This window comes from Atheta coriaria, unplaced genomic scaffold (genome assembly GCF_025399875.1).
Source record: "Atheta coriaria isolate IRGN ID8LTWV9N9 unplaced genomic scaffold, Caltech_Dcor_3.1 hic_scaffold_9_pilon, whole genome shotgun sequence".
Taxonomy (NCBI): Eukaryota; Metazoa; Arthropoda; class Insecta; order Coleoptera; family Staphylinidae; genus Dalotia; species Dalotia coriaria.
This window is the reverse complement of record NW_027045451.1, coordinates 14,311,416-14,338,281: the sequence shown is the minus strand read 5'-3', so window position 1 is coordinate 14,338,281 and position 26,866 is coordinate 14,311,416. Positions and strand designations below refer to the sequence as shown.

Genomic DNA, 26,866 nt, shown 5'->3' with positions numbered 1-26,866 from the left:
GAAATAGAACTAAATAAATATGTCATACTTGTGCATCTGTGTTTATATGCAAGCATCTTTTCGTCGTTTGGAAAGCGATCGAAATGAGAAAAGACGGCGTGAAGTTAAGTAGACATGTAGACTAAGTGACTCAGTAGACGGCGGCATTAAGCAATCGATATACGAGTGGAGTGTGCGCGAGAGTTGGTATATTGAGTACGAAGAAGTGGAATACGCGCTTAAGCGGAATGAGAATGTTTTACTTTCGCTATAAACTGGGTTAAGGAAAAATGCAACATGAGAATTTATATAATCGTGTCCTGTTCTTAAAGTTCAATATTTATAAAAATAAGACTAAAAGGCTATGGCAAATGTTGTATTATTTTGATCAACAATTTACAACAATTACCACAGTTGTAAAATCCTTAACAAAGATAATTGACGCTCACAGTTATTTCAGTGTACAATATTTGATTAAAAAACTAAAAGTTAAAATGATGGAACGAGTTATACAAAACTTGAAGTGATAAGATACAACTATCGGAATGATTAATGACCTTCTTAATGACGCATATTAAAGGCATTTAAGTGGCCGCTTATGCCTCGCTAGCTCCCTCTATATTCTTCAAGAGTTTAAAACCCACCTAAAATCCGAGTCGATGTTTCCTGTCGGTTTGGAATCAGCGCTTCTCTGGTTTCATCCACAGAAGAAGGAATGCCGATAGAAACGAGCAATTACATTGTGCCTAGCTCTTATATCACTTACATAACTGGTATCACGGTCTTATCAAATTCAATTACGAGCTGCGTGCAGTCTGCCGTTGCCTGGTTGACTGTGAGCAGAAAAAAACTGAAGCGTATTAAGAAGCCGCAAAGCAACGCACAAAAACGCAGACACTTGAAGGAGACACAAAGAAATTGCAGTGAGCAGACGCCTTGCCACACCGTATCGGATTTGCATAGGTGTGTAATGTGTGCAAAGAGTGCCTTAACCTCAAAGGGTCGCAATTATGCGCAAGGTGGCCAAGTTGAAACGTGCGTGCAACAAAAACAAATTCAGCAATTTTACACGATTTGTTGAATTTTCTGCCGGCTGTAATACAACAACAACACAACAAGAAAAACCAAACGCGACAAGTTCAATTAATTCACTCCGAGGGCTCCAGCGAATGCAACGAAGCGAAATAATGCACTCGGTGCGTTTCACATGCTTGCTCATATGCTCATACATGTGAGCGTTGTGTCTGCAAGTTCGAACGACGAAACGAAACGTGGTTATAACAATAATACCTGTCTGCATTGCCAGACACGAACGCAAAAAAACTAAAACAAAACGTAGAAAACACGACAAATACAATAATTTAAGTAGGCTTCTAAACGGGTTTAAGTTAAGTTAAAGTGCATTGTGATAACTGATAATCTTTAATATTAATAATAGCCATTATACTACTGTGAAATATCTTAAATACTCTAAAATCGAAGCTACTGAATTTTTATTAGATTGCGTTTTTATTTTATTTTGCTTGTTCATGGCCTGAGCAATAAATTGAATTGTATTATAGGATTGTTTTTATATTAGCTGCTTAGTCTTGGGCTCGGTTTCGGCCCTGGTGTTAGCCGTTGACAAATCGATCTGATCCGTTCATTCGATACGCTCGACTCGTCTAATGTCATTAACGGCATGCTAGCGAATAAATTCGTCTGCTTAACTCGACGCCCGCGCGCTTCTGCTTTGCGATGTGTTTCTGCGCGACCGCTGCCTTTTTTGTGTGTATTCTACTGTTGTGAGGTTGGTGTGCGGGTGTACGCAGTAATCGATTAGAAATTAACGAATGAAGCGAAATGCCATTCGATTGCTTTGTCTAACCAGTAGACCGTACACGAAGATCAACTTGATATAACTCTATGTTCAGATTTAATTTAGAATACAGTTTGTTTTCAAAGTTTCAAATTTTTTAAATAACTTTTAGAGGACTAATCCGATTTTTGCATCCGTGATATTGCTTGCTATAAAAATAAACAAGTCGATTTTAAATTAAATTTTAATTACTGCCCTAAAAACCTTCCATTATATATATTTTTCTTCTTTTTTAAATTTTAAATAAATCTGTCTAAATAATTCATTGCGTATTTTAGTATTTATATAGGAACAGTAGCTGCACCAGTACACCCAATATTGATTTATGAAAGCCATGATTGTTCTGCTCTGACTCACATTAAAAATAACCGTTAGGAGGATTTTCGGGATTTTCTTGGATGATTAAACCGTGAATTTCGTTTGTTTCACGTCGCACGCGCAATAAATATGCTCGAAAATGCGCATATTGGCAATTTGCGTGAAACGCGACCACAGAAATTAAACAAACAAGCAAACAAAATGCAAAACGTCAAACCTGAAGCAACTCATTCGTGCGTATCGCGCAACGGACTGCGCACGTGACAAATCACAAGCGTTTTCGACTAATTGCAATTACCTTCTGCAAATTGACGCGTCGAACATTGAATGCAACGTAATTGCTAATTTCCAAAATGGACGCACTGCGTAGTAATTAACTTCTGTTGCGAATTATAATTTTCGATGGATAAAATATACTGTAATAATGAGGTGCAGTCATTTTACACTGTTAGTGCAATAAAATATTATATGGTGGGTACTGCCATATAAAGCCATCAACTAGAAAGAAGTTAATGTGACTTAATTATCAAGTTGGAAAGAAAGGTACAGCTTTATTTGGGTATTTCTGTTTTGTATGTAAAGCATTACGTAGGTACTCAATTGAAGCAAGATGTTAAATTCATTTTGATTGTTTTTTTTTCTATGAATGACATCTTCAGTTTAAGTAAATAGGTAAGCTGTTTTATCTGTCAGTGACAAATTCAGCTTCTGTTTGTTGGCATTGCGCTTTGAGTCGCGGAAAATGAGCGGAAAATCGTCTTAATTGACATTTTGCGCCATGTTGAGATTAAGTATTTAATATTACGATGTTAAAAATTTATATTTAAATACGTTTCGATAAAGAAACATAAAATTATTCGAAAAATTTCTATTGTGGTTTTATGAAAGTATTAACATCACTGAGTATAAAATCAACGAAATATTAATCAACTTTATAGAAGTACTTACAAGCCTTTCACATTTGCCACGACTGTTAAATAACTGCGCCTTCAACTTTTAAACAATTGAAAGACTCGCAAAACTAAACACACACATTCACATATATGCCACTCCTACACTTTTTATCAATTTTAGAACTAGAAATATTAAAATTGATACTAGAAACATTTCAATTATTTTTTTTAAATCCTCTCTCCTCCTGTCACAAACATTTTTCAATTCAAAGTGAATATTCGCAGAAAAGAAATATTTTTTTTCTTACCTCAGCACACACAGAAAAGTCGAGTCACGCACTCCAAAGATAAATCCTCCGCATAATTTATGCATCATTTATATGGGCGTCGTTGCGGCATCGTCGGCGTTTATTACAATACACGTCGCCGAGGCCGCATCCTTTTTATTAGCAAATCAGTGCTTAAAATGCGCATTACTTCAGCGCGCGTACGTTTGCAATAAAACAATCCTCGCGGTGTTGCTGACAAAGCCGCAAAGGAAACGTACAAGAAACACAGAAACAACTCATGCGAGTATTACAATGCGTGTCATAAAATGGACCAACATTAAATCAAATTTGCATTCATCTGTATACATACTGGAATAGCCTCTTTCACAAGTAGTGTGTAATGATGATCATATATCACTAAATTTTAGTAGCATTTGTCCGAATCGCAATACTGCACTTTTTTTCAACTCACAATCTTGTCTTATAATAATTCTGCGTTGGCCAGTACGTATAATTTAACATTATTCATACTGCAAGTCTTAAAATGGCCATTAAAAGTATTAGAAATCGCAAAGTTGTAACAGAGAATATGGTGGCATCCACAGTTAGACGCTGTCGCAGTCACATCGTTGCATGTGGCTCGCCGATTTAATTTACACGATTTGGGGGTACCGTATTGGCTGAATGGTACGAAAAGATACCTATATTTTTAATGCTAAACGAGTTAAGATGCCATTAAAATGTAAAAAATCCAAACTGATTAACCGTTATGCATTAATATATATTTCCAAATGAATTATCTAAAAATAATAAAAAATATACGACATATTAAAATCTGCGCATGCGTACTTTATATAACTAGAATTAACTAGTAAAATATATATTTAATGTTGGAGAATACAAAAAGAATATTAGAAAGGCAAGGATTTTATAGTATTGTCAAACTAACATGTGAAAATTTCTCCACGTGCGCATAAATATTCATAGAAAACCGTAAGTTGCGTACTTTAATGACACTTTCGCAATGTTTTATCATTGCGTATTATTTGTTATCAGCGATTATAATAAGCGATGTGGAATTCATCGTCACATATGTATGTATTTTCATATTTAAATCGTTGAGCACACTCTTGCGCTAGCGCGTGTGCGCACACATCTCCCATCAAATAAATATCAGCAAACTATCTATAAATCGACTTCTTACATATTCTCGACGCACGATTATACTGCACATGACTCGTGACTATACTTTACTTAATTTTGTGATTCCACACCATCGAAATACTGCATGCGCTAGGGTAAATTGGTCATTACACTTCCAATCATCAGCCATAAGCTTTTGCTGACGCTTGGGATAAATCCATCATCATTATTATCATCATCTGGCGGCCAATCAATCACCCTGATTTATTTTTAATAATACCTGTCGCGGCGGAATTTTATTTGATTATTTTATTACCATTTTTAATTGTGGCCCGAGGGTATTATTTAGACCGGGACTGCTGTGCGGTGTAAGAGTGCGAGTCGCGGCATTGTGTCGGCCCGAACTTGTCCAAGAACAAACATTAACGTTAATTTGATAGATTGAATTGGCGAAAATCCTAACTGTAGTCGCTCGTACGGTCCAAACGCGCCGCGGCATCGTTGCTTGTGTTGTCGAAGATCAAATGGGCCGATGGATCGATGGCCCAAAGGCGGACGCGCAAGTTCCAGCTAAATCTCGTGCGTGAACAACAACCAGTTACAGCAGGCACGACTAAGAAGAGGAATAAGTGTAGCACTTTAGCGATATTTACGATATTAACGTTTGATTTGATTTAACGACGTTGATTTAATTTGGTTAATGTTATTAAACTACTTTTTGCTTCATTTTTTTTGAACTGCCAAAAATAACGAAGACTGTAATCGCAATATTTGTGAGAACTTAATTTTTTGTTATTGACGTTAATTCTATTGATATTAATACCGAAAAATTATTTCCCTTTATAGTTCCTAGAATAATATACTTTCTTACTAAATGAAAAAATGTTATCCTATATTGGTAATCTTATTTTTAATAGTTTTCTTATAAAACATGACTAGACATTACATTGCCCGTAGCATGCATCAACTCATGATTCTATTTCGGAATCCGTCAAGTCTCAAGACAGTCTCTGCTCCCATTCCTGCAATTTCCATCGCGATGCCGGTTATCTAAATCGGCTTGGAGATTTAATGCGCTCTAAATTTACTCCAATAAGGTAATTTATTCCGGCCTTATCTGCTTTCATTCCTTCAGAAGAGTGTCATGTAAGCTACTTCTGGTTAAAAGTTCACTTAATCACTCTTGGACCGGCTACTTAAAGATGAACAACTTACATCTGTATTACATCATCTAAAAAAAGTCTGCGAAATGAATTATTATTTGATCCAATAATAACTCAAGCTAAATCAAAATTAAATTAAAATTTGTGTTTATGTTGTTATTTAGTTGAGCAAACCTTTTTGGTTGTTATCAATATTCACTTGCAGTTCTTGATTTTTTAATTATAATTAATTATTTCGAAATTTTAAATTTTAATTGCCGCTTTAAATAGAAATAATTAAAAATAATACTTATACTATATAATTAAATCATCGTAAAACTTAATTATTCGTTCGTCGGCAGCTCGTGTACTCGTACGTATTCAGTGGAGTGTGTATCCGCAGAGTTTTTTTTACTTCTTCAAGTTTCTGAGCTTTTCTTGAGCTTTGTGTGTCTGCTCATGTGCGGATATGTTCCAGTGTTAATGTTTCTGAGCATATTACATCCTCCTCTCAAGATGTTATTAATAATGATTGCGTACTGCAAAGTTTTTCTTTTAGAACAGCAAACCATGATATTGATCCACAATCAAAGAGTTAAAAAGTTTTAAAATTTTTATGTTGTGATACTGAGTTATGAAGAGTTGGGTTGGTGTTGTATAACCTGGAAAATGTGTCCTTCACGGTTAACTCCGCTGTTAATTGCATTAATTGCAGGTTCCTTCTTAATTATTTGCTGCTAGTAACTTTGCCATCGCTTCAAATAAAGTTACATAGTTACAAACAACAACAACGTTCTATTATTTTTATTTTCTAACCAAAACAAGCAGATATACTGCTTTTAGCCTTCTTATGCAACATTTAATAAATATGCTACATAAGTAAATGCTGAAAGAGTTGAAATTTTTACGTGTGACGTCAGTTCTTTCAGAATTACATGCAGAAATTAACAATAAAACACGTAGTAACTAATAAATCCAACAACAAAAGTCCATTCCTAGTGTTGTGTTCTAGTTCAATTTAAGTAAAACGTGTACCCGAATTTTATTACGAATTTAACATTAATAAATGGCTCATAAACGAAAATGAGCACGAATAAAATGTGGATAATAAAATAACATGCTTTCTACGTTCCGGCTCATAGCAAAAAGAATTTTCATTTTATTAATGTAATGAATACGAAAGCACGGAAAAGACTCTATGATGAAATTTGTCGAAATTTTTACCAAGCTACCGTCGAAACGAGATTTGCAGCGCCGCGAATTTTCACATTATATTTTTGTATACCCCTCCGAGATGTAATAATATGTTCGAATGAAAAACGCCGAGGTTTATCGTCTAATATAGCTTAATGTCGCCACAAAAACCGAGGAGGTAGACTTTCATCTCGACATTTGTAAAAGACCACAATCTGCTTTACCTCCAATTGCAATTCGCAGTAAGCAGGAAATGTGTTGCACAGAGGTAAAGCACTACCGAAAATTAAAGCGATTACGCAGATTTTAAAATTATTTAAGGCGTTAACATTGTTAAATTCTGCTTTGCAAAAAAAAATTTAAATGCAAAAAAGCTTTTAGCTCATTATTTGCTCAGTCAGAAGTGAATTGTAGTAAGTTTTGATCATGTGGACATTGATCAATTACAGCTAGACATTATGCACAGATGAAGACAACTATTATCTCTAATTACATATGCAAATGGCTGTAATGGGATGTAAACATGTTCTTGCTCTTGAAATACGTTGCGCATAGGTAATTTCCAGCATCGAATTTCATTTAATTCAATACGAATTGCGGGACCGGGTGTATAAACTCATAATAGGTATACTCACTCGTCTGAAGTCGACAAGAGTCGCATCACATGTATGTACATATGATAATTATTTCTGTTTTTAAAATGTTTATAAGTTATTTTTATCAATTGATGAACAAATTCCTAAATTTAAAATTTATTACATTTTAATTCTATGAGTAACTACCTATATTTGCGTCGATAATGCAGTTGTGCCATCACGTAATAAAAATAAACAAAAGAAAAGATGAAGAATGAGCGATGCGGTTTAGTGTAAAGCCTGTAATTATTTACGTGTCATTAATTTTAGACTCATGTGATTCGTCCTTGTCCTCACACGTCCGTGCAGCGCCAACAAAAAGTACATTAACATCTTTCACACATAAGACTCCGAATATTTAATCTACAAGATTTACTTAACTTATTTAAAAGTGTGAAGCAAGTTACGAACCAGTCGGCGTGTAGGGAAATTTATCACACAAAGAGGTGTTAATTTTTACACTCTTAATGACTACCTACGAGCGTCGAATGTGCCTGTCGAGGTGCAAGTGTGTGAGTTTTTTTTTGTGGGAAACTCACAACTTGCCTCCCAAGTGATTTATAAATATTGATAAATATAGAGTAGCATGCTTGCGTGCATAATGTAATTGCACAAGACGCACAGAGAGCATTTGTGGGCGTATGCTTTGTTCACATTTAGGCCTGCGAAACAGTTTTCGCGAGCCATTTGTCCGCTGCGCACGTTTTTCGTGTTATTGGTATTCAGCTGCAACTGAAAGCGAACTCAAGTGATCAACAAAGAAAATATACACTACACTTCCGAGCGTAACCAATGAAGCAAAACGATGCGAAGTAACAAAAACGAAACGAAAATGAAATTAAAATGTTTACTTTAATAACTTCAACGAGTTTAACTGTGTGAAATATACTTTGGTTGAATATGAGTAAATCAGTCTGAAATGACATATGGGTTGTTTAGATTTCAATTAAACCGCTTGTGTAGTCTGTGTAACGTTAAATATTGCATATTACAATATGTACACGCATGCCGAACGTGATTAATGTGTTGGCCAGGATTCATTTAGCACGCGAATTTATTGCGAATTCATTATAATGTGCACACCTCGCAAGTGCGTTGCGCAAATTTCATTTTAACATGCCACCTGGAATAAATTAATAGTTTGAGAGCTTATTACGCCGCGTTTGCTATGAAAACCTCATGTGAGCGGTGATAAATCAGCCAGTGCGGATCCCCACGATAAATAACAATCAATTGCAGAAAAACGAAGCCACTTGAGCGAAAACCAAACGCAAATATACAACACAAACATATTACAATAAAACTACAAGCGTCTTCTCTATAGTTATATGCATCTAATAAATAACGCTAACGATGAATCGATTTATTCACGACAAACATTCAATTAATCGTTCGGGTAAGGCACAACGCAACGTAAAACATTTTATTGCAAAAGAAAAAAATGTCTAAAATGAATTTCTTAAAATCGGGATTTTTTTAAATATTTGGACGGTGCTTTTTGTTTGTTTTGTACATTTTAATTGCACAAATAAAACATTTGCAAATTGTTTTAACACACGAAAACGTTCTTTCCGAGCTTTGTACGCCACGTTGTGTTAAGTTAAGTCATGTTTCCATTTATGTACCATCCTTCAATTCTTACTTCTATGAATATTGCGCTAACACACGTTGTTGGCAATCATGTGGGCAAATCAAGGTTGAGCACGGTAATTTACGAGCTGCACTTATTTATCCGCCAATCCGCCGCGAATTGCTTTCGCGCACAGGACACGGAGAGCAGGCACATTTCCAATCTCGGTTTGCGCATCCCATTTTAGTCGGCCACGCCGTACAAGTTTGAGTCAATGACGAAATTATTTTCGTTGAGATTCATCCGTGAAAACCCTCACATTCAAAGATTGTAACGCGTCGTGTGGTATAGACTTGAGAAAAACAAATGAAAAGTAAAACAAACTGCGAATCAATTGTAAAACACGAGCAAGTGAGTTTGACCTTTATATGACTCTAGTGGCACGGGTGCCCTATGCAACTTTTTTCATTTTTTTTTCTAAATACTATTTGTGCAAGTTTTACCCACACATATTCAAGCAAAAACGGAACACAAAAAGTGGCTGTGACCATTTTTAGTAACCCGACTTAAATCAAATGATGTAAGCAACTTTCATAAAGTTTTGACGTGTTGGCGTTAATTGCACACGATTCTTTTCATTTCTATTTTGTATTAATATTAATTAATCATAGTTCTAATTCTATTCGAGAGTTAAAATGTTTCTTATGTAAAATGAGTCGCTATATACTCGTAGATACTGCTTAATATTTACCCAAGTGTAAATAACGCAGACAATCAATAAGTGTTACTTTGGCGACCACGACAAATGCCTTTAAACGCTTAGCACTTTTTAATGTTTTCAGCCTTGCACCGTTTGGCAGCTTGCGTCTGCCAAGAATTTTGTAAATTTTGTACCATCGCGACCAATCTTTATGTAGCATCGAGGCATTATCGAACAATTAACACGTCCTCATTTCATCGTCGTTTTTACCGGTTGCCATATGTTGCATATCCTCACAGCGAAGACACCTTCGATCGGCGAAAGTCGATAACGCGCGCGTGCAATTAATTAATTAACGCGTTGCTCGGCGACATAGCAATCTAATGCTAGCCATGGAAAGTTGGCGATTTAATTAATTGCAAATATTTGCAGTGCACACTTTACGGCATCACATAGTTGTTCTTCGTATTTGCATGCAATTACTGGCACACATACATTCCATTTCAAACATTTACTGCCTAGGCTTTTAATACTACTTGTATATAATACGTTATGTCTTCGAGTATCATTTTAATATGTTGATTATTAATGTTTCTGTCCATACGATTCATGATCACCGAATATAATACATTCTCGAGTTTCAATGGGCAATGACTTTTGGTTTCTGCGCACATGCGTGCGTGGATTGTAAACATAGGAAGCGAGGCAGGCAAATGAGAAGACAAATGCAGGCGGCGAACACGAAACACGACGAGAGCCGTCGACGTGCAGACTGAAGAGTGCATCAATGTTCGGCTCTTCGCTCTTGTCTCAAACAGTTATTGATAGCCTCTTTATGCGTTTGCATTCTATGGACGCAATCCTATTTATGCACTTGTATTATTCAAATGACGCTTTTGTGTATACATACCTTCAGCCGTTACAGTTATAATTGATTCAGAAACACGGGTGTTATGCAAATATACAAAATTTCACTCAGCGATTGAGTACGATTTATTTATTTTGTGGTTATTATCACAGCCAGTAGAAATTTAAGGTTCTTGAAAAGTTATTTCCACATTTGATCACTTGCGTTTACTTTTAGTTCATTGTAATGCCTCTCAATGCTATAATATGCATTAAGGTAATCGGAAGTATCGTTTTGTGATTTCCCGTCACTCTATTTATTTACATGGTTTTGCTTTAACCAACATTAGAAATAAAGTAGGCTACATATTTTACATATGTATTCTTTATGCCACTCCTTATTTATATAATTGGAAAAATATTGATGAAAATAATTTTTTTCTGTACGCGTATCCAGTCGATGGGAATTTGTGCGAAGTGAGCAGGAGTTGAATCGCAGTTGCATCGAAGCCGATTCGATTGAAATAACGACGCGGTACATCAAACTGACCGTACGACGAACGGCCCAAGTCCGCTCGGATGGCCGGTGCGGATAAGAAAGAAAAACGTTTGTTGTGGGATTTATTGACGCGGCAGCATTGTTGTTTACGATCTTTCCTGATATTGTGATACTGGAAGCGTTTTTCCCTTAATTCTTCGACACTCGAATGCACAAATTCATAAATTATTAAGATAACATTTATACGTAAACGTTCTTTCTATTATAACAATATTAATGAACATTGTAAAGAAGTTTCTTTAAGGATCGGTTATGAAAATCATTGCAATTCCATGCAAATGTTTGTCAAACTTGTGAACAAAAACTCGCATCGACTCGCCTTGGTTTTATTACCAACTAGACGCACAGGGCATTAAGAAAGTAAGTTGTCTCCACATATTGGTTTCACTCGAAAACAGTGTAAGCCTTAAAAGACCTCTGAAATAAACTATAGTTTTATACCTACATAAGAAGGCTGGTGTATATAACAATATTAAATGCACATCGCTCAGAAGCCACTCAGAGAATTGGTTATTCTTTGTATTAAATTATAGTTAGTTTTATGTTCTATATACGAATGTGCGTATGTTTGATGTGATGTTAAATTGATGGAGACTTGTCGGTTGGATAGTGGGTCATAAACATTAGTGCTTGTTGCGCGTCGACGTCGTGGAAAATTGTCCACGAATAAAAAAGATAATTGTGGCCGCAGGGAGTGCGCACGCCGAAAGCGAGTTGCACATGCAAGTACCAAGTGAAACAATATGTGCACGAGCGTCATGGGAATTTACTTGTAAGCAATAAATGCAAAAAGGTAAAGTTTATATATGATGTGCACGACATTATTTCTTTAATTCCTATTTGCACTGAACATTTTTTTTTAAAATAAATTTTGTTCCAAATGTTTGTAAGATTCAGATTTTTTAGATTGATTAAATGTTGCCCAATTATCAAGACATTGATATTTAGGTACTTATGTAACTAATATATCGTCAAAGTATACTTTGCGTTGCACCGTAGAATGTTTAGCTGCGATAATAGATTGTGGGTTCGTCGCGGATGCGGCCATTCGTCCGCGTGGGTCACCATTTAAAAACTTATTAGTTTCGTTTGGATTCTTCGCACCGCTCACATCCAAAACTATGTAGGTAACGAATCGTAAAACAAAAATTTACTTTTAACGGTACTCATTCACTTTTAAGTTTGCAGATGATATTCGTTGCTCTAACGTTATTCTGCTTCCATAAGAAGCAAAATATGCGAAATAAAAATTTATAATTTAATATTTTATTTTAATATTTTAATAAGCCGTGTTAATTAAATAATTAATTCATATGTGATGGCATGACCGCAAAACGTGGTTTCTTCACGCTCTAAATCTTGGCCGCTTGTCGTTAAGTGCAAACCAACTTGTTCTAGTTTCCATGGAAACTTCAATAAAATGTTTTATATGCTTGTATAATTTAATTTTCTTAATGGGCGAACATGTTACATCTCACCAGATGTATTCCATAGACGTATATCATTATTTTTCATATTATACATCTACACTTTTATTCTAATCAACTTGCTAATTATCATATTTTACATCAATTTTTCACGCGCCATAAATCCATCAATTTAGATTTTTACTTGGTAGCATAAGTAGTTACATCCGTAATTCTCTTTCTCATGTTATACATAGATAAACTAAAGTCTATATTCGTTGTATAATATACAATACCTCGTACACAATTAACGCACGTGCAAGTGTTGGCAAGCAATACATGACAAAAGAAAGAAAGAAAAAAATCTTTTCTTGCCAACATTGCCAAGAATTTGCATTGAAATAAATTGGAGTCTTGATGTTTGAATGATCAAATATGTTTAGATATAGACATTGTGCGCTCATTATATTATTAGCTGTAAAGAGTACCAATAATAGTATTTTAAGTATCAAGTGGGCTAATAGGAGTTTTTGGCACGAGATTGATTAAGAGCGAGTTGATTGACAACTTAGAGCATTTTATATGATCTAACACTGCACCGTAGGCAAATGTGCAACCGCAAAATGCACCCCGTGACTAAAACCCGTAATTGATGTACCTTAGTCAAGGTCTTGGCTGTCCGTGTTTAAAATACCACTATTCGTGTTTTAAAACCGTGGAAAAACCGACGCTTTAAACCTTTAACCTTCCACCTGGAAGTAGACAAAGAATATATCATCTACGCAGCTGTCATGTTAAAGCAACACCAATAAAATGGTAAAGAAACCGAGACGATGCGTGTGACGCTCGCATAAATAAACAATAATTGCATTGTGTAGAAGATGCAAAAAATATGCGTAATATGCGTACGCGTGCGTTTGCACTTTGCAGTCTGATGAACATTGTGCATATAATAATCACAAAGATCTGCTACCATCATATGCATCATTATACTATTAACGCACAATGTAGCCGCGACTTTGAGTTTTTCAGGAATAGTCTGCTAACCAGCATCTTATAGTTTTCTTGAAAATGTGCTTATACGCAGATAATATTTCTTATGTATTTTCTCGTATATTCTAGCTTTACACGTGATACTTACTTATGTTTATGGCCGCGTCTGCTTATGATAATTTACTTTGCGTTATCAATTTGTATATTGTTGCAATATTAATTATGAGAAACTAATTTATTTATTAGTGTTATGACTTACTCAAAGAGAGATCCACATTGTGTTCACTTCCGTTATGTTTTAAAAGATGTGGTTGACGCATGAAAAACTCAAAATACTAAAGTTGGTGACTATTTTTTTTACTTAAACGTAAAATTTGAATTTTAATTTTAATAACCAGGTTGTTCTCTATGATGTAAAATTTTTCATAACTATGTGTTTATAAGGTACGTCTGTGAAACGTGCTTGTCATATCAAAATGTCGTAAATTCCCTGCTATCTCAAATAATTTGATAAAAAATTAATTTGTGGTGTTGTAATGCATTTGTGGTTTTGTTTTGCCCATTCGATTACCTGAAGTAATAAATTCCATGTCGGCGGTGTGAAATTATTTCATTAACATTTTGACATTGACTATTCCATCCGCTGACGCATTGCACTTCTTCGGCGATGTTTAATTTCAATTTATAATATTACTCGTAGCGTGGCCGCACAACCATTACGCATAGCTTCATGCCTCCATTAAAAATGTACAGTTACCTTTATTTTCAATCAGGCAAAGTACTAAGTGCCCGAGAGCGCACACTAAACATGTGATGCCCACACATGAGCCGTGCCTGAATGAAGTCTAACGAACGCACATTAATAACCAATATTTTAATTTATTAATTAATTCAGCGTCATTCCTGATGCGCGCCTGAAAATATTTTACGATGAATTTGTCATGAATCTTGTCGACGCTACACAATAGCCCAGCGCGCGTATTGTGCTAATAGAATCGATGCATTTTACAGCCGTTGCGAGCGCGTAATAAATATTAAAATATTCTACGCTCATAAACGTGTTTACCCTTTGGAATTGTGAGATGCATACCCCGGAAATGTGATGTGCGGTTCGTTAATATGCATTGTTTTTCGATAAAAGCGGCAGTAAAATTCTGGAAAACCTGCTGACAGGACAAGTGGTCTTTAACACGGAATTATTTTAATACTACCCAGGCAAAAAAACGTCAACTTGTCGAAATTGCCGTGTGCTGTGTATTATCCACCATTGTCCGGTTTTTGTTGAACGATTGTGGCCTGTGTTTATGAAGCAATTATTCGGCTGAGGTCGCTGCAATTTATGTCGTAATTATTTCATCAAACGTGCGCGTAAATAACTCGTTTTGGGTGATTTGGTGCGAAAATTAATCGCTACATGAAATTTTTAATCATCGAATTATATTAGCTATACTGGTATGTGTATGTAGTTTCAACGTTATGAAAGTCAATTATCTAGCTGTACCAAAATTCGCGCAATTTTTACCTCGATTTGAAATTGTCTGCTATTACGTGTAGATTCGTGCAGATTTACTGTTAAAATTGTCGTTCTCAAAACGTCTATTAGTATATTACGTTTTGTTCACCATTCGCTCTGTAGTTGTCGGTTCAATTATGTTATTAGTGGACATAAATGTTGTATAATTTAAAAAATATATATTTATATTACAATATATTTTTAACAAAATATATTATAATGCATCCTGTATTATAACAAAATGTGTTATTCTCTAACGCATAATAATAATATTATGCATAATCCTTTCAACTTTTGCCATGGAAATAAAGGAAAAAAATTAAGATAAGAGAAGTCGAGAAGAAAACAACGATGAAACAAAAAACGAATGTACCGCAATACAGATCAACGTATGATAATGCTCAGCGTGTAGTGATATAATTATATACTCACCGTAAATGCGCCGAATGAGTTGATGGAAATTTTCCGCTTTTCACCATATAAAGGCAACAAATGAAACCGGCGTCCTATTATTATCGTATTGAAGTACATAGGACACGTGATCATACATGTTGACAGCAGAATTAATTGTCCAGTAATTTCGAAATTTTATCACTAGTAATTAAATAATTGTTTTCAATTTTATACGCTGCACCATATTTGTGCATTAGAACAAATCATGAAGTCCTAATTATTAACTTTCCTTTCTTAGTTGTTTCATAGCATGTTTGTCAGTTTATAATTTTGAGGTGATTCTATAAAATAAAATAACAAATATAATTAACATGTCTTTATATACGCGCACTCTAAACTCTACAGCATTATCGTTTTTTATTCTCTTAGGGCGATTATTAATGAAGATAATTAATGAATTAATGTAAGCTCTTTGCTTACTAACCAATTATGCGCGAGTTCAGAGTATTCAGACATCTAACTTTAAGTTATATTTCAAATATAGAGATGCTTGCAGAAACAATTAACAGTTAAATTAGAGTCTGCGACTAATTGACAGGCGTAGGTATACATATTTTAAATGAGTCACAATCGTGTCGTGAATATATTGATAGGCGTTTTTATATCTGGCGATTTGCAACAAAGTTTATTTTATATATTTTTCTGTTTCAATGTGCGAATGCTTTTGGTGACGTCTGTTTGTAGCATAGTAGGCGTCTTAATATGTACCGGTGACCAAAAATGGCAACTCGCCTCGCCTACGCTCCTTATAAAAATCTCTTTCTTTCGATTAAGTCGCTGGCTGAATCAGATAAAGCAAATAAAGATAAATAAACTAATAAGAATTATTGCATGATTCATTATATGCTGATATTTACATTTTCCACGAAATTAATCATACAATTTTAGAGTTTCAAGCTAAAATATATTTATTGTGTTTTATTTGTTTAGCAGCTTTTAAATGCTAATCGCAACTAATTTGCAGATGCAGTAAAAACGTCTGGTATTTACGATCGTGCAAAGCACACGCCCAAAATAGTCGCAGCCGTTCCTCGTTCTCACCTTTTGGATTGTCGTTCTTTTCACTTTTTGCGTGCTCGTTTTTGCGATTGACATTTGCGTCACGAGGCTATATTTGTACTCACCGTTCACGTATCTACTTTCATGTTGTCGTTCTCTACTTCACATGTTAAGATAAAAGCTTACTGAGCGTGAACAACGTTACCTCTTTAAAATAAAATGCTGCGAAGCGCGAAAGAAGAAAACATTACTTTATGGTAACGCACAGAACAAAAGTTGTGAATGCGTTTACTTTTACTTACACTTCTCGTTACAACCTGAACCTATGCATATTCAATTTCGATTCTAACGTATCTGTGTTCCATGTGACGATTCTGTCCACTGTTCGATCCTCAATCGTACAATGTCCGCCGTACATTTACACATTCCATGATCGCGAGTGTATGCAGGAACTACACACGTTTGCAGTTTGGCGGCATGTATACTGTACGTATACTATGCGCAACAAGCTCAAAGCAAGAGCGTTTACTTTCGAATTCACAGGCTCACCGGTCCGAACACGTTGTGTGCGTTTGACTAGTACCTTGAAGTGCACGGCTTGTGGCACTTGCACACGAAGGAGGACCTCATTAATTAATTACTGTTCGCCTGCAGTTGCACGTAATGCTTTATTCATGGAAGGCAGCGCAACGTTTGATGTGACCATAGAAGCAAATCGGTGCTAATTAATTGATCATGCGAAGATCAAAAAAATAATTTATCCAAATCTCACCTGAATCCATTTCCATCTTGTTTTAGGACACAAAATAATTAAACAACTTATTACAATTTTTACTTATTGGTCGGGTAAATTCTAAAAATCGTTAGTATTGCTGTATACTGTTGTTTTTCTAGTCAAGAAAGTTTGCCATCCCCGCAGGAAGTATGTTTATAGAACGATTCTTCTTGTTTAGGTGGAGGCCAACTTTCGACACACTCGTTTAACTATTCTTGGAATGGAACTGCCCGCCGACCACCTCACTATTCACCGATTCGGTCGACAAACGAACTGCACGCTTCTTTCTGCTATAGGGTTTTTCAATCGGTCCGCACCGTAAAATCAAACACCTAAAAACCATACCAACACACATAGATTGCAAAAAAGAGCCGCACTGGGCACAATCGACTTGGTAACAAATAACAAACTCGCGTCAATTCACATTCGGGCAACCTTTTTTCCCGTTTACGATTTGTTGCAAGTTGCGACCTATTTCGAACTCAGGAATTGCCGAATTGTTGTTTTATTGAAGTGCGGAAATAAAAGAACGAAAACTAAATTGTTTTGTCCATTTATTGTTGTATTGTTGAACATTGTTGACATTTTCAACATTTTGAGATGCATTTGCTACAAAATTAATAAAAGATTAAATTCGTTGATAAAACCAACTTGGTCGGAGAACTTTAGTTGGCATTGAAGTTAATACTGCAATTCACAATTAAAAATTTGATGTCTCTACATAAAATCCGAACAAATTTAACGCGTCAAGAACTTCATGAATATTCCGATTGCATATTTCTAACATGGCATTTCAAAACGAAACATTTCACAGCCGACGACCCCGCGCACGTCAAGCTAGTTTATATTTTCGTGCGCCGCAAGTGAAAAAGAAACCGCATAATAAGTTGGACTTCTTCGGCTCACCGGAGTGCATACAAATTAAATGTTTTTACAGGCGCTTGTTTTCGTAGCTTCCTGTCGCTCCCAGTGGGCGCCAAACAGTGTTTCACACCTTTCTAACAGAGCCTTTGCTTACAAAAGAGAAAGAAAAATTGAGGTTATTATAGCAATATTAATTTTAAAACAATTAAGTAATAACTGAAATATTTAATATGCATTTAATAGTTATTCTTTTATTTATGTAATTGATAAAAATTCAACTGAGTATTGACTTTTTTATTGGTATCATTCGTAAACATGTTAACCACAACAAAATTATTAAATTTTCGTATTTTTATTTATTAAATATATTAAATACTGGTTAATTAAATACCGATGCAACTCCACTGAATGGATTTTACCCACTGAAATTGCCATTCAATTTATTTAAGATCTTTAGTTTATCATATTTGGGCCACAATTCTTAAAAAAAATCTGGTTAAAAAGGTGCGATAATTTTAATTAAAGGAATTTTTTTTATGAATTCTTTTGGTATAACACAAATAGTTTTTTTAAACTATTTAAATTTTATGTTACTCGCTTCCAAGTCAGAAGTTTAAATCTTTTGTAAGCATTAATTATAAAAAATATCCCCGTTTGCTTTCTGATAACTATCTCATTATATAATCCTAAATTATTTCCATATGCTAATTTGCATAAATTTATTTGTTTAGTGTTTACTAATCTTTGGCAATTATAAAAAGTTAAAGGTATAATCACCATGAGAACAACTATTTTGCAAACCTTTGAAGTTTGACGAAACAATTACGTTCATCCTTAAGTTACGAATAATTTTCAATGAATTTAGTAGAGTCTAATTAATTTAATAAACATAAATACACTTCAACTATAATTTGTGTTTACTTGAGTTACATTCCATACCGTACAAAATTACACTATGTTAAAATTTTGGGTTTTCCAAACAGATTATTAGCCATTCTGTTTTAATTTCAACCGAAAATTATTCATCGAGAGGAAGTTCAAAGTGCTAATATGTGAAGATTGCGAGCTGCGCTTGAGATATATTTTAAAGTAAAGTCTAGTAAAGTGAATTAACGCAACACAAAAAGAATAAAACCTAGAAGAATAAAGTAATCTTCTCATTTTCATCAGTATCTTTCAACGATCGGCCGGGCGTGTGGAACGCAGTGAGCGTTTAATTTCCTCGTGCGTCTTAGACGAGTTGCAGGCAACAACAATGCCTGAAGTTACAGATTTGCTTTTTGTACGTCTTTTTTTTTGTTTTGCTATGAGTTGAGTTCAGTTAGTGTACATTCGTACCAAACAGCTTGTATAATGCGTATTGTTATTACTTACATCTATTTGAACTTAACCTAAAAATTGTACAGGTTATGTTGAAAATAACATTTAAAATACAATTTATTCTATTTTTGTTACAGGTAATAACACTCAGTGTCATCTCAAGAAGTTAGTACAGCGGCCGACGCCTACGTTGACGACAAGTACAAAGAACAATTTGATTCATATTCTTCGCGCATGACATATAAATGACAAAGCTATAAAATACAATGTCTTTGCCTTCAATTGTCTTTGTCTACGTGTGGTGAAGAACGCAAGTACTCGACCCACATAAGCCCACAGAAAATTATAAATTTATTACCATATTATTACAATAATTCTCATAATGTCATCATTTATTACACGTTGCTCTATAACAACAAACTATACAAGCTTTTTATATCCATAGCAATCTATCCTTAAAATGCTCAAATTCACATTATTATTGATTGTAAGACTGTTGTTATTAACGCCTCTTCTTCGATGAGACATGAAGCAACGAAAGCGAGAGTACCTGCAATAATAATACGTGTCAGAATTGAAGGCAGTATAATCGAGTGCACCGCGACTAACAGCAGCCGGCTTTTTATCTCGCAAAATCGAATACAAGAAAGCACTTATCACAACCAGAAAAAAGAACACACAACAAAAGAAAAAAGATACAGGAAGCACGTGAATAGAGTGAAAGTGTTTCGTTACTCGCATATATTTAATTATTTTAAAAATAAGAATTTGATTTTAAATGTTATAATGTTAGGATTGTGTGATGGTAGATGGTAGAAACGATAAGACGATAAAAGTGATTAACTTACAGGTTGAAAGCGCATTGGCAATAAATAGCTTTATTGCGCATAATTAAGACGTAAAACATGGTGATGACTTCACTATTTCATCTTTTTATCTATTTGTACTCGTAAGTAATTTTTCTAGTCTGCACGGCTCTTCTTACTTAATTTGCCAACGACCACCAACATTATCTAATACTCAACAACTACAACCGTCTTGTTGGATAGATATTAACATAAATGCAAGCACAACGATGATTACATCCTTGCGTTCCATGCAGGCTTTATCACCACGACACGAAACTAGCAATTTCTTATTAAATTAAAGCGCGTTCATCATGCCGAATGTACACGCTGGTACGTACTTCTATCGCGGATATTTATATTTGTTTATTACGAGCGCGTAAATTCACTTTTTAATGTTTTAATTTAACCACGCGAGCAGAACCGTCGTTCGGTTTACGTTCAAGGATTACAGCTAGACGGCAAGAATGCGGACAAAACTAGGCGAGACGAGAGATGATAGAAAGAAAACGAAAACTACATTAAATTCAATGACTAAATTGTAATTAATTAAACTTGATTAAAACCCGCAGGTGGCCATGCTATGTACGTTAGTTTATTAAATTAAATTTAATAACATAACTACATTAGTGGGCATATTTATTGGTTAAGATGACATTTTTAAATGATAAAACTTATAAGCAAAAGTTTGGTTAATTTAAAGGTTAGTTTATGCCAGATTATGGAGAAAGGAAACGTTTTAACGCTTAAATGTGTGTAAAATTTGCGAACTAATTAAATATTTCCCAATAGCAATTTATTTACACGGTTGACTTTATAATTGCATTGTTTATCAAGCGTAAAATGACATTCCGCCTTAATGACTGCAACTCTTTTTTCCTTGACTGTACTCGTACTATAACCGCGCACTGGTGCAAATTACAAAATACAATTGATTTGTATCCGTCGACGGAGTGTTGTATAGTCTCTGACTATTTGCAAGTTTGCCAACACGTTAGTTATGTCATTAGTTAATTCTTTGTTTTACCTTCGTATTCATTGTGCTGGCATTCTTTGTCTAATTAGTTGCAATTGACGTAAATTGTGTGATTTAACGCGGTGTTTACCTTCAATCGTTTTCACCCTCACTTAACGAATAATATGGATACTTAACGATTTTCTATGTGCTTATACACATTTCGCTATGGTTTTTTGTCTGTTTTGTGAATTGTGAATATTTTGCTTTGGTCTGAAACCTCTTCCTTTTCACTATCCCATCATTGTTTCAATTCTCGTACCTAAAAAGCCAACAATACGATATTTAACATGCGTAAATTTAATTTGCAATGGTGAGCATTGTTCACTATTACTATTCCAATACTGTTTAACGCAGGATTTATGAAATTATGAAAACAATAATTACATTTCTAGTAGTAGGTATGAAATTTGTAAAAAAAGACTTGATATAAACGCACAAAAACGAAACATTTTATTACAATCGTTTGGTTATTTCTTTTTTGGTAGTACAGATCGCATGTGATCTTCAATAACAATGAAACACCCACACGTTTGTTGCAAGATGTAAGACGACCTAAGTCCCATACAGCTTGTGTGTGTTTTCATTTCAATATTTTCAGTTTCGCTTGGTTACCATTTTTACTGAGTATCACCTTACATCTTGCTTTCAAATTTGATTCGAACATAAACATCACAATAATATTGGTTGTAAAATTGTGACACAAAACTTTTTTTTTAAATTATTTTATTTCTCTTTTTTAATGATTTTGGTGACACTCTGTAAAACAGAAATAAAGAATTAAGATCCTCCCTAGATATTTAGTCGTTTGCCGTGTGGAGTTTTGTATACAAATGGCAAGATCACGAAACTAAACGAAATACAAATAATGATACTACGAGTATTTTAGTTTTGCAATTTATTGATAAAACCATTCGGAGAAAAAGGAACACGCCGAACAACACGAACCTACCAACAAACAATAAGTATCCTTTATCTTTCATGCAACAACAAAGACTTACATGTTATCCTGGTGTGTTATCTAACGCTGCTTTAGCGGGTTTAACAACGCAACAAATGCGCCGAACATGTTTCGTTCAACTTCCTCATTATATTGATATTGTACTTACGTTGCGAAAAAAGAACTTTGCACGTAATTGTTTTGCGTCACAATTCTACTGTTGAAACTTTGTTTGCGTTTGCTTTGTTTTATTTCTATTTTCAATGTGCGCGGATTTATTCGTCGTCGCTGTGAACAAGTTACTTTCTTGCGTTTTCGTTGAGGGCGGATATTTGAATTTGACTTTCGTCGTTTTATGTATTTTGTTAACTTTCAACTTAGGTTATATTAGTACGGGCCCGGCGCGGCAGGAATGGCGGCAAACTTTTAAACTTAATTATTAATAAAGTCGGCGCGAAAGCATTTTGTTTGCCGATGGGCGGAACGGGAGAGAATAGCAATAGATTCCAGACGGGCCTGAACTAAGGAGCAGGGATGAGGAAATTTTACGAGTGTTTAATAAATATTTATTGCCGATCATAATTGCCGCCTTCCCTCCACAGACACAGTTTTATTGGTCGCGCACAAATTTCCTTAATTACGCATTCTACAATATCGATAATAAGTTTTTTTTGCAGAATATACAATTTATTGAACTACGTGCTTTAAAAATTGACGCCTTAATCTTCAAAAAGATCCCCCTACCCTGCTTAGGAGTGTCGTTGTTCGTGGTAGTTTATTAGAAAGAAAAAAAAAACAAATTTTATATACGAATTAAATTTACTAGGTTTGTAGAACTTCCTGTACTGTCAATTACAAGAGGCGGTAGACAATGCGTAAATTACCCAAGACAAATGACACCGTTTTGTTTAAATTCTGTTTTTTTTTTTTGGTCGGGCTCGTCGTGTCCACAACTTAATAAAGCATCACTCTGCCGTTTAACACTGCTGTAGCCACTGTAGCTTCTCGCATCTGCCACCATCCATCAAGTGACTGAATCAAAACCGAAACAAACAAATCAGCGCCATGCCGGCTCTAAACAACGCCGGGATGAGACAATGGCGCAAGCGAACGATACGGCAAATAACCGTTAAGCAAATGGAGAAACGTGCAACATATCTTGTACGTGCATGACGTGCGCTCGGGCGTTTTGGTGTCGTAGCATCGAGAGATGTAAATACACGCATTTTTCTCTGGCGCGTATTAGGGTAAAAGAGGGTAATGGGGGTCACTTAAGGGAGAACTCAAATATAATTTAAATTATAAACAAAATACTTGTTGCAATCGCTTATAAGCATTGTTTACTTAAATACCTATTATTTGAAATAATTTTCAGTCACTTTGACAATCAATTTTGATATTATTAAAGTTTAAAAACAGATTTGACTCCCATTACACCGACATGCGGGTAATGGTGGTCACCCTGGGGACAATCGGAATCAAACAAAATCTAGCAGGTATCGCGGACATAATATTCCGCAAAGTCCCACCCAGTGCATTTCACATGAGCTCATAGCCCACATGAAGTGCATCTGAACCACATTTAATTGTTTTTTTTTTAAATCGTTGCACATTAGACATCAGTTTTCCAAATCTTCATCCTCATCGCCCTGGCATAAGTCATCAGTGCCAATATTGGAATCATAAGTTTTGTTACTTTCCTGCAGTATCGTTTCTGCAAGAAGGCTATTGAAAAATAAGTCACATTGCTTTTTATAGGCCATTTAGAGCGGACTAAAGACAAAACGTCCATTGGGAGTCGCATGACTTATTGCCCACAATTGCAATATTGTGAAAAAAAACAAAAAATATTTCTTCAAAACATTAATGTAATCTGAACTGCACATCACGATTTTGAATGTTTAACTAAGACTATATAAAGTTTCATTCGAATATTAAAAGATATTCGACACTTATCTTCTAATTTGCGTGGACGTAAAATTAGATCAGCGGAGCTCAAAATAAAATATTGGCGTATCTCAATGATACACGCACCGATTTGCATGATTTGTCGGGGTGGCACTGGGGCCAGAACGGAGGTAGGAACACCGTTTACGCGTTACTCGTAACTATTGTTTCGTGGATATATGGGTGACTCCCATTACCCGCTGACTCCCATTACCCTACTCTCCCTAAGTCGGTTACTGCGCGTGGATCGTTATATCCTGTCTCGGCGGCGCGCACGAAACGCACGATGTGTGTTCCCCTTGCTCGAGTTCACGACGACGTTTTCTTTTGAGCAACCAGAGCATGCTCGACGATGATACCGATGATTCCAAGAGCAAACAACGAAAAGACAATTCACGTGTCGACATCAAATGTCCGCTTTTTTGCTAGATAACTACATAGAAGTAACTTTTTTCGGTTTATTAAATTGTACAAGTACACATTTACCTTAACGATATCCGTACAGCTGAACAAGTACCTACTATACTCGTACATTTTATAAAGTTAATTTGTAACGTATTAATTCCATGCGTCAAATTACCCGTTTTTTGCAATGCGGATGAATAAATACACAATACACACGTTTAAAAACAAACGAAGCGAAAAAAACAAATCGTAATTGCCAACAAAAATTTAATTTAAATTGTTACATACTGGTAGACTCAGTTAAAACCTATGATTAAAGATTTTTTTGGAATCAATTTGAAATGGAACATAAAATTTTTTACTTGATGCCCAGACATCCATTATTCCAGGTGGTTTCATTGACTTGGTTGCTTTTAACGCATCGCAGAATTTACAACATTTTTATGATAATGAAATCGAACAATGACTTCGAAATGTATACCCAGAAAAAGGCTCGTTTAAGTTCACGTCGCGGAAATATATCGTATACTAAAATTCCAATGATAAAATGTGAGCAAAAGTATAACGCCCAATAGACGCACATTAAAGGACTCGACATCGTATACATAATTTCCCTTGGACTATTGAGTTCGAAATCTTCGAATCCGCCCAATCCTTCCAGAGACACATTGGCTTTCCTTCGCCGGGAATTGCAAACGAGCACAAACAGGACGTTTATTTATAAAGTCGGCCGTTCGCTATGCGAATATCCTGAGCGCGACACAAAAAAACATATTGAACGAGGGAGTGGAGAAAAACCTTAAGATATTAAAGTCTTTCAAGGCTTGTTTACATTTTACTACTTCTTCGCTTTCTTCGCGCTCGCCGTGGAGGGCGCTTTGGCACGTTTTATGGATTTTATTTATTGGAAATAACCTTGTTTTTCTTTATGTTTTAAAGACGTGGTTTGGTTTGCTTGCTGAGATAAAAGTTACCAAAATTACGAATTTCGTAAAAGATAAGAAAATAAGTAAAACTCCAAACATAAACACCATGAGGTATTGATTTTGGCGTAAAGCTACGAATACGATATAATGTAGGTACATTTTATAACTAAACTAGTGCCACGCAATGCAAGTCAGGTTATGTCTCTCTACAACGACAGCAACATTTTTTTAAATCATTATTTTTTTACTTCTAGCTATAAAGCACCAGTTTTTCACAGTTTTAAGACAGAAAAAGTGGAACTTTATATACGGACGGCCAAGCCGTGAGTAAAGTACTTTTTCGGGCATTATTTACCGGGCGGAGCTGCGCAAGCGCTGCAGTTGTTCGTGTCGGCGCGGCTCGACATTTATAACCTTACATTTCCTAGTAGTGTGCAAGCGAATTTCGAAGATTTTAAATACAAAAGTTCAAACATAAAAAACTAAACATTGAAATAGGGTGGAATTAAAAAAATAGCGTAAGCAATACGTGGCTAAACATTTTTAAGCACTCGATTGATAAATCTCGTGAGAAAAGGTTTTGTTTAGCCACTTGATACTTAATGTTCTATCATAACTTTATTTTAATTGACTATAATATTTCTACATTTTATTTTATTTTATGTTCTAACATATTTCTTTGATTCATCAACTAGCATCGACAATAATTTATTCTCTACAGCAGTGGTTCCTAACCTTTTCAAGGTCACTACCCCTATGAACAGGTATGGGAATTGAGTTTACCCCTAGCTAGTTTAAAATAATTAAAACCACATAAATCTGAACGAAAATATGTTTAATATGTAAGAAATTGCACGTTTACGTAACAAGTAAAGTAATATATAAATTTATATAATATATAAATAGCGCCGTGCAACCATTTACCGTACAATTATTTTGTTTATTGCTATTTTAATACTATTTCGTGCCATCCCGTGTTACCCCCCTAGAATCTCCATTTTACCCCTGCGGGGGTAATTACCCCCAGGTTAGGAACCACTGCTCTACAGTATATTATCATAAGAGTAATGAATTCACCTTGTTAAAACTGGAACGTAAAGTAATTTTACTGACAAAAAGATTTTTTTTAAGAAAAATTAAATATGAATCCATAAAATACTTGGTTCAAAAAATTTCAAAACTAATGGTATTGTTTTTTTACAACCTGTTGGTTTTTTTTTAGATAAAAATGATTGTCCTAGAGACGAATTTGGTAAAGGTCACATTCTTGACAATGCACATGAGAAAATGTCGCAGTTGCATTCGTGCCGATTAACGATCGGAAATGGAAAAATGTGAAACGCATGCATCGGCATCGCA

General features: G+C 35.1%; 1 protein-coding gene and 1 long non-coding RNA gene across 2 annotated transcripts in view; one reads left to right on the top strand and one right to left on the bottom strand.

The window, feature by feature from the left end:
• qsm (Zona pelucida superfamily protein qsm) overlaps nucleotides 1-26,866 on the top strand; it is a 36,825-nt gene that overhangs the window by 547 nt on the left and 9,412 nt on the right. The gene's annotated exons all lie outside the window — the stretch shown is intronic.
• On the bottom strand, nucleotides 19,758-20,626 carry LOC135798550 (uncharacterized). The gene is made up of 2 exons (XR_010549740.1): nucleotides 20,278-20,626; nucleotides 19,758-19,979 (listed from the first exon to the last, which is right to left on the bottom strand). It is a non-coding gene; the product is annotated as an uncharacterized lncRNA (long non-coding RNA).